The sequence below is a fragment of the Betta splendens genome, chromosome 16, assembly GCF_900634795.4.
Source record: "Betta splendens chromosome 16, fBetSpl5.4, whole genome shotgun sequence".
NCBI lineage: Eukaryota > Metazoa > Chordata > Actinopteri > Anabantiformes > Osphronemidae > Betta > Betta splendens.
The window spans coordinates 15,596,532-15,604,592 of record NC_040896.2 but is presented as its reverse complement, the minus strand read 5'-3'; the positions used below and the strand labels follow the sequence as shown (position 1 = coordinate 15,604,592).

Sequence of the window (8,061 nt, the reverse complement as noted above, 5' to 3'; positions counted from 1 at the left end):
AAGTCACCACATTTCGGCTGATGCAAGATGTGTCTCATTGGTAATGTCGCATTTACTTCAATTTAATTGATTTATGTAATTTGCAAAGCGACTAGCGGTTGCTAATGCGAATGCTAAATGGCGTGTGCAGCTTCAATATTCACAACACGACTTACCTGGAAAACTCTCGTTAATAGAAAACACTACTTTAGCTTACATTATACAAATAAATAAGTTTGAGAGCATAGCTGAAATAATATAAATACATTTTACATTTACACATTTCACTGTTTTTGTCTTACTTGTGCTGCTGCTCTGACAATTTTATTTAAAAAATGTGCATTAATATTTAGAGCAATCACTGCATGACCTACCTGGGAACAAAAAGCATTGGTTCAAATTATATATTGACCTAACGTATTTTTACTGCTTTTAATTATGTTTTTTGTCATTCTTGATAAATCTGACAGTAATATGTCTCTGTATCTGAAGTTGTTACAGGTATCTTGTCTACAGAGGCTAGTGAGCTGGTGCTGAGGATTCCTGGGGTGAAGAATCTGAGTTGCCATCTCTTCATGCTTGGGTTGTAGATGAAGGCAGTTTCCTGATGGATAAAACACTAAAACACTCATAGTATGATTGATGTAGACCACCTGTAGAATAACTCCTTTACCGTTTGAGTAAAAATGTGTTTTTTGTGAGTGCAACACTCATTAAGAATTTTTTTAACTTTATTTATATATAATTTATATGCGTTTTATTTATGGCCGCTTCAACTTTATAGCTAACCATATTAGAAAGAGAAAAACATGTAATTTCAATACTATGTTTTCCTAAATAAAAGTGTTTTCCCTTCAGAAACAGAGTTCAGTGAAATACATAATAGTTAAAGCCAACTTTATTGTAAACCAAAAAAATGCACCACTACTCCAAAGCTAGAACAAACTGTTACCTTCACACTCCAATGTGCAATGTATAGGTTACTGAGTTAATTAAGAAGTCTGGGGGTTTGAGGACGAAGGAGAAGCTTTTGCAGGGCCTTGCAGACGAAATGCATGAAAGTAGGGTAAACAGGGAGATGTGGTGATCCTTGTTCTCATCACTATTTGGAAGACTGAGCGGAAGCAGTCCTCTACCAGATGGAGACTGTGGCTGTCCTCACCATCACCTCATCAAAACAAAAGGTACTGCAATCAGAATTGTAGATTAGTGAAATGTTCATTATTATTTAGGTCAAAACCTTCTCTAATGTAAGAACACACAATACCAGACAAAAAATTAAACCAAACAAGAGGACAGGCCTGTCTGTGCTAAAACAACAGATAAACAGTTGTTACAATTCAAATATAAAATCTAAACAGTATATACCAATTAAAATCTTCTATTACCTATCTTACTGTTGGTACATACAAACTTACATACCTTCACTCCTGAGCTGGGCAGCAGATGTCTGTGTACCAACAGTCTGCAGTGATTTCTCTGTTTGACAGCCTCCTTGCATGTGGGCAACTGGGATTTGCCCTCCTACAGTATAGAAAAGACTGTTACATTTACTGTAAATTGTATTGGTCCTACAAATATAATGGCTATGGTACAAGCTATCGGTAACTGACCAGATAAGCAGCAGGTATTGTAGAGATGTGACTAATTAGCAACTAAGCTTGAAACACAACACAGTAATCATTCCAACTAACCATGTTAGAATTTGATAGAACAATGACATAACCCCAAATCACAAGTTGATTTAGGCTGTGACACAGGACGGGGTAATAAACATAACCGCGTTCATCTGCAGGTTCTTTTTGTAGCGATGACCAGCTGTAGCTCTAAAGTGCAAAGGCCTAAAGGCATGCTAACGGCTAACGCAACACACAAACAGGAGCGGCAGCACGTCAACAGGACAAAAGCTCGATCCACCGCTTCCTGCCTGTCGCCGATCGAAGGCCCATCGCTATTAGCTGTTCCCCACACAGGTGTGTGGTTTCACCAACTCAGAGTAGCACATTTGAAAGGGACAAAGGCTCGGTTGACTCACTGTAGCCGTTAGCGACGCTAGCGATTAGCTTGTCTCACATGTGGGTTACTGCATTTTAAACAGACCCAACTAACATATTTAGATATCACAAGTATCAAGCACAAACTTACTACAGCGAGCTAGATCCACCGCTTCCTGCCTGTCACCGCTGGAAGGGCGATAACGATCAGCTGTTCACCGCAGGTGTATGTGATTACAGAAAAAGGACAGACGCTAGACCCACCGCTCCCTACGTGTAGCCGCTCGATGCCGTTAGTCATTAGCTTTTCTCCACACAGGTGTGTGGCTGCAGGAGCCCACATGAGCACATTTGAAGGGGACAAAGGCTCGGTCGAATGGCTGTAGCCGTTAGCATAGCTAGCTAGTAACTTGACTCACACATAGGTTACTACATTTTAAACGGACAAACTAACATTTTAAAACATTATAAATATTAAGCATGTACTTACTGCAGTGAGTGGATGACGGACTTTAGGAATGGGTCCTTTTTTTCCAACAGGAGCCGTGAAACAAATCCAGCATTGTACGCACCCTTGTTTGAAATGCACCTACGTATAAATGCTGAGGCAGTGTTTCTGGCACCGGTCCGTTAAAAATAAAAGTGACCCACAAATCCTCACTTGTTGATCCCTTGGTAAAGTGAAGAGACTTTGGTGTTGGTTAGAACACCTAAGAACTGAACTATTTCTATGGGAGGACTTGGGCGCTGCCGTGCTGGTCTGTTCACGGTGAGTGAGAGGGGGGAAATGGCGGAAGTCCAGTTTTGGTTCGGGATCATTGTGGGGGTGGTGGTTCAGGATTTGCAAGGAGAACTTTCAACCAGTGTGACGACAACTGGGACACGGCCTCAGAGTAGGTCGTGGCTGTTTTCATTGGATGAGAAAATTTACGTTTTCAAAATGTGAAAAAAGCAGGAAATGCATTTCTACCGTGCTCAGTGTGTGTATATGTGACCCATAGAGTCATAGGGACGCTCCAAAATGTCTAAAAAGTGGATTTTGCATGATATGGGCCCTTTAAATCTGTTCTAAGCTGCTATTAAACCTTTGAAATGTGTGAGGTCCAGTGAAAGCATGCAGTTTTGCCTCTTTGCAACTGATTCAATGTAAAACAGGTACAGTATTATATGGTTACTTCCAACAATCCATGAACCAGATGGACACTGCAAAGAGCTAAAAATGGAAAATTCATGACCTGGGAATAATAATAGAACCCTGGCAGCCTCTGGCAGGCTGTGAATGGACCAACATTATCATGACCTGATCATTTGATCATATCTGTAGTACTATGAACTTCCACATAACAGAGGGTCTTAAAGCATAGAAGGTTTAGGTCAAAAGAATGTTGATCATTAATATGAGTCAAGCTCCAGCAATGCTTCAGAAATTAAGAGTTACTTTAATTCAACTCGAGAATAATATGCTTCATTTGCTAGTTCTCCCTTCTGCCTCCTTAATTGATGTAAGCCTCACATGCATTGAAAAAGAACCCACTGAAGCAGGTAAGCACGTCCTGACCTACTGTATGAACGACCCTGTCACATACACTGATCAGCCACAACATTGTGTTGGATGCTGATTCTAAAGCGGCTGCGAGCAGTTCTGAACGCTGTTTAAAACCCCATTGTGCGAAGGCACTCTGGGCTTCAGACATCTGGATCTTAAGCACCCTCCGGCTCCTCTGTGGCTTCGCTTCCATCCCTGAACCATCCCTGAGCAGCTATTGACACAGGAGAATGGCAGCTGTGTGAGTCAGGAAGTTTGTTCCTCTCCTCTCATCGGAGGTAAAGAGAAAGGAATAGATATCATAATGAGACGTGCTTCATTAAAAAGGGGCCTAATGGCTGCTCTTTGACGCTGAACCTGGGCTGCTGCTGCTGCGGCGGCGGCTGCAGACATCAGTGAGGTGCTCTGATTGCCACTGCAGCCTCAGCATCACTTAACTTCACATTAAACCGGCCTGCGCTCTGTCTGCTTTGAGCCGGGGCAGAAAGGAGAAGCTAGTCAGCAGATTAATGAATGCAGAAAGACCTATTCTCTTTTGCTTTCCTTGGTGAGAAGAAATAAGAGACACTTTAATGCTCGGAGAAAAGAGGCTTGGCTCATGGAGGCTTTTGTGGAGAGGACGGAGAGAGCAATAGGGAAGGAATTACTTTAACTTAAGAACCCAGTGACTTCATGCTAACAGCTTTCTGCCTTGAGGAGCCATTTTTTATACCAGCAAGAACATTATTCAATTCAACTTCATATTGATATTTATGCAACAAATGCTTCATTTATTTAGAAAAAATGCCATATCCTATTATCTTCTCCTGCAGTACCTCACAGTACATTTGACAGAGGGATGGAGGAGCTCACTGGGTGATTTCACCTAAATCCTTTCAGACATTGCTTAGTGTAATAGTCTCAATCCCTGCTCCCGTCATTGTGTAGGCTGATTTTTTTATGGGATGATGATGTGACAGGTTTAGGGTTTCCCCTTGATTTTCAACATCATTATTATTATATAATAATTATTATTATTGCAATTTCAGGTCTGTTTTAAATCAACATTCAGATGAAAAACAGAATGAGTTTCAAAGTAGCTGCAGCTGTAATGAGTGAACCTGTTTGTGTGACCCTATGGGAGACACTGCCGGGAGATTCATCACTGGTAATGTAAGTGATTGGGGATGATATCTACAGCCGTCCCTCTGTGCAAAAAGCCTTTAAAATGTACAGTATCTAATTATAATGAAAAACACTATACACAAGACAATATGAACTTCAATCATCCACATTACTGACAAGTGAATCTATAATACAAAATCCTTTCTGTTTTTCATTATGTGCTCGATGAAACTCAACAGGGATGCCCCGTCCAGGGAAATACACACATTAATCTGAATAGACAGGTTTGGGAGGGACCTTATTGATTTGAATAACCTAGATGTTTACTGTGAAGCCAACATTAGCCAGAATTTGTGATTTTACATTTATTGCTTGGGTTTTCGTGCAGGAAAATAAGAAGAATGACTATGGAATGTGGAGCTCACTCATTGTTATGGTCACTTAACGGTGAACTCATGATACTTAAGTTTAAGGACATGTGAGACTTTCATGGTCTTATACAAGGAGGGAAAATGTACAAATTGAGCAAACAAGCACAGAACCTCAAGGCTGTGATCACACAGTGAACAGATGTGAAGCTGCACTTCTATTCTGAAGCTTTGCATTCGGCTTAAAGCGGACCCAGTGAACTTTCTCAACGTCCTTGGGCATGACAGCAGGCGTGACAAACTCTTCCATTGCAGAGTGGTGTTTGGTTTGTGCCCAATGTAAAGGAAAGAGCATTTGCTGCTTCTTGCATCCCCTCTGTTGAATTGTGGCCACAACCAGTGTTCAGTCGCATGTCCAGCGAATGGTAACGTGGAAGATGTTGCTGGAACAAGACGAGGAAGCGGATGCTTGGCAACTCAAAGGCCCCTGGCATATTAATGAAGAGTCATTGTGACAAATGCCTATTTCTCATAAGTGGCTGTTGAAAATAATGATATTCAAAAGCACTTGTCGTTTATGGCTTGGGAGATCATTCGTTTACCACTGCTTGTTTCTGCTTTATGCGACTTTCCTGCTGTGAAATTCCCCCCGCCTTTTTCTTAAAAGCTGGCTGAGCCTGAAGCTCCACATATGCTAATAGGCTGCTTAACATTGGCTTTATGCTGCGTGCACCTCCCTGAAATCATATCTTTGTCTTAACATTCAAAAACTTCCAGTGGTTTTAAATCAAGTCACAATATTGTGTTTTGCAAGGGCCAGTACTAAGACCACTGGTATATAAACTATTCATTTGAGGTAAACACTGACAATTGATCTCTTACTGTAGCTCTTATATAATAATTAGAAGTTTGCATTTTGTAGATGTATTGTTTGTTCTACTGTCCTTTAAAGCTCATATATCCTACGACTGATGTATTAATGGATTTGTTGTGTACAGTTCTGTATGTATCCATGTGTATTATTGAGATATTCTCATTTAAAAAGCCTAAAAACCTGAACCAACATCAAAGAGAAAGTGTCCAATCACAGCTCTGTGAAATTGTGCTGCAACCATTATAGTACAGTATGTGAGCGGTCACAGAGTAAATGAGGTCTTCTTCCTGGCTAACTGCACAGGAACGGGCTTTACTAGCCACGGCGGCGCGCGTCTAACACCTTCTACAGCGTGGGTCACCGTGCGATTTCACAGCAGTGAAATTAGTAGCACGGCTCAGTTATCACAGGATTTGCTGAGGAGTCGAACTTTCTTTGATGTGGTCCTGTTGACACAGGAGAACGGCACCAAGAACAGCACAGGCGCAGGCAAAACACATGGCGACACCCACACAGCCGTGAGCGCACGAGTGATAGAAAACTGTCTATGAGCGCGCATAAATGTGCAGCGAGCGAGTGAAAGAGAGCGAATCCGAGCAGGGAGGAGGCAAAGAAGAAGCGATAAGGAGGGACACTGCCTGTGGGGATTTGTTTTTCTGTTTGCAGCAGAGTCAGACAGTCTCCCCATGCAATTTCTTACATTATTCCACCAGTTGTTATCAAGCATATCCTGGGGCAACACATTGGGTTGGTTAGTAAATACACTGACAGCACAATGCTCCGGCTTCAACAATGAATATGCTTATGACTTCCTTTCGAAACATAACAACTTGTTCAACTGGGGAAAAAAACAGTGGCTCTTCAGGACAGGCTGTGATAATCTGCCCTGGTAGAAGAGAGCAGGACTCCTGGCCAACGCTACTGTACCTCAGCAACAGGAGCAATAATGTTAGTTTACTATATGTCACTTCATTACAATCTGTCATTATTTAACCTCAGGACAGACTTTTTTTTTACATTCCCTTTCGTCTGTGCCCAATAAAAAAGCCCTAACGACCACTGCCTGCTCTCATTAGAAAGCTTGCCCAGATACACTTTTCATCCGAGCCTGTCGCACAGTCAGACTCGCCTGTCATCCAAATGAAGATGGAGGGACCTTGAGACAGGCTTTGTTGCTTAGTTTCAGTATTGGGGCTGTTTTCCTCCATGCGCTGTTATGATTTTCTCCATCATGGTCCTCATTTTGTTTCTAATACAGTTTTGTGTGCACTTACAGTACGTGTGCGTGCGTGTGTGTGTGTGTGTGTGTGTGTGTGTGTGTGTGTGTGTGTGTGTGTGGAGACACCTTCCTGCAAACGACTGGGCGATGTGGTGGAAATTTTCCATAAAGAAGCAGATGAGAGAGTTGTCCTTTTGTGCGATTTATTGAAATAATAAAGAAAATAAAAATAATGGGGAAAGCAAATAAAAAGCATGGATGTTGATCGTGCACATCAACAAACCAAAAACCAGCTGGGGAGATCAGTGCACACACCACGAAGGTGTGATGCAAAGAGCCCACGATCCTCAAGTTGCTTCTGCCTTTTAGCTTCTCTGTCCGACTAGGGTGGAATGTCTTTCTAACCCAATTGTAAACATGCACCATCTTCTCCCTGTCGCAGTGTGTGTGAAGATTTTTACTTTCTCACATCTGCATCGCTGACATCCAACTATCTGTGAGAAAGGAGCACCAAGTCTCAACAGACAGAGACACAACTCCCCGACCTTGGGTTTGGGAGCTAGAGTTGAGAGTCTTTCTGGCAGAGACAACCATTGAACAATCTAGGTGAAATGTCAAATGCATACAGTAAGACAAAACACAAGATATTAATTGCAGAACATAAGTCATAAATCATATAATAACTGCATAGAAATGCATAGAAATAAGGAAGACACATAAAAATAAGGAAGAGACAATTTTTCCCATAACAGGCGAGAGTCAACTAATCCATTTAGAATGAGAAAATAACTGTTGTAATTATGTTTAATAAAATCAAATTGGGCATTCAGAGCAAAGAAAAGCTATAAAAATATGTGAAAGTTTATATTTACTGGTTAAATTCTTGCCTCCTCTTATGTTTTGATGTCTTTATATTTCAGACTCTGCAGCTCTAAACACCACAAACTTAGAAAACAAACATCCCTAAGAGGCATCAG

General features: G+C 41.4%; 1 long non-coding RNA gene across 1 annotated transcript; it reads right to left on the bottom strand.

Moving 5' to 3' along the window:
* Positions 1-859: 859 nt before the first annotated feature.
* On the bottom strand, positions 860-2,118 carry LOC129603219 (uncharacterized). Its single transcript, XR_008692940.1, has 2 exons — positions 1,402-2,118; positions 860-1,166 (listed from the first exon to the last, which is right to left on the bottom strand). It is a non-coding gene; the product is annotated as an uncharacterized LOC129603219 (long non-coding RNA).
* Between the last annotated feature and the right edge of the window lie 5,943 nt (positions 2,119-8,061).